This window comes from Bombus pyrosoma, unplaced genomic scaffold, assembly GCF_014825855.1.
Source record: "Bombus pyrosoma isolate SC7728 unplaced genomic scaffold, ASM1482585v1 HiC_scaffold_4726, whole genome shotgun sequence".
NCBI classification, from domain to species: Eukaryota; Metazoa; Arthropoda; class Insecta; order Hymenoptera; family Apidae; genus Bombus; species Bombus pyrosoma.
The window spans coordinates 1,456,571-1,457,576 of record NW_025219986.1 but is presented as its reverse complement, the minus strand read 5'-3'; positions in this window follow the sequence as shown (position 1 = coordinate 1,457,576).

Sequence of the window (1,006 nt, the reverse complement as noted above, 5' to 3'; positions counted from 1 at the left end):
AACATTATGTATTATTCCGTTATAATGTATATCGTTATATGGTAATACGTTATAACGATTGTCGTTATATGGTAATACGATATAACGTATATCGATATATGGTAGTACGTTATAACGTATAACGTTCAGTAATACTATGTTATAACGAATAATGTTATGTAGTATTAGGTTATAATGTATGACGTTATATCGTAATACGTTATAACGTAAAACATTATGTATTATTCCGTTATAATGTATATCGTTATATGGTAACACGTTATAACGTATATCGTTATATGGTACTACGTTATAACGTACAACGTTCTGTAGTAGTTCGATACAACGTATATCGTTATATAGTAGTACGTTATGATGTATAACGTTCAGACACATTTCGTTATAACGTATAACATTACGTATTATTACGTTATAACGTATATCGCTTTATGATAATACGTTATAACGTATAACATTATTTATTATTACGTTATAATGTATACCGTCATATGGTAATACGTTATAACGAATGTCGTTATATGGTAATACGATATAACGTATATCGATATATGGTAGTACGTTATAACGTATAACGTTCAGTAATACTATGTTATAACGAATAATGTTATGTAGTATTAGGTTATAATGTATGACGTTATATCGTAATACTTTATAACGTAAAACATTATGAATTATTCCGTTATAATGTGTATCGTTTTATGGTAATACGTTATAACGTATAACATTATGTAATATTACGTTATAATGTATATCGTTAAATGGTAATACGATATAACGTATATCGTTATATGGTAGTACGTTATAACATACAACGTTCTGTAGTAGTTCGATACAACGTATATCGTTACATAGTAGTACGTTATCATGTACAATGTTCAGTAATATTTCGTTATAACGTATAACATTATGTATTATTACGTCATAACGTATAACGTTTTATGGTAATAAGTTATAACGTATAACATTATGTAATATTACGTTATAATGTATATCGTTATATGGTAAT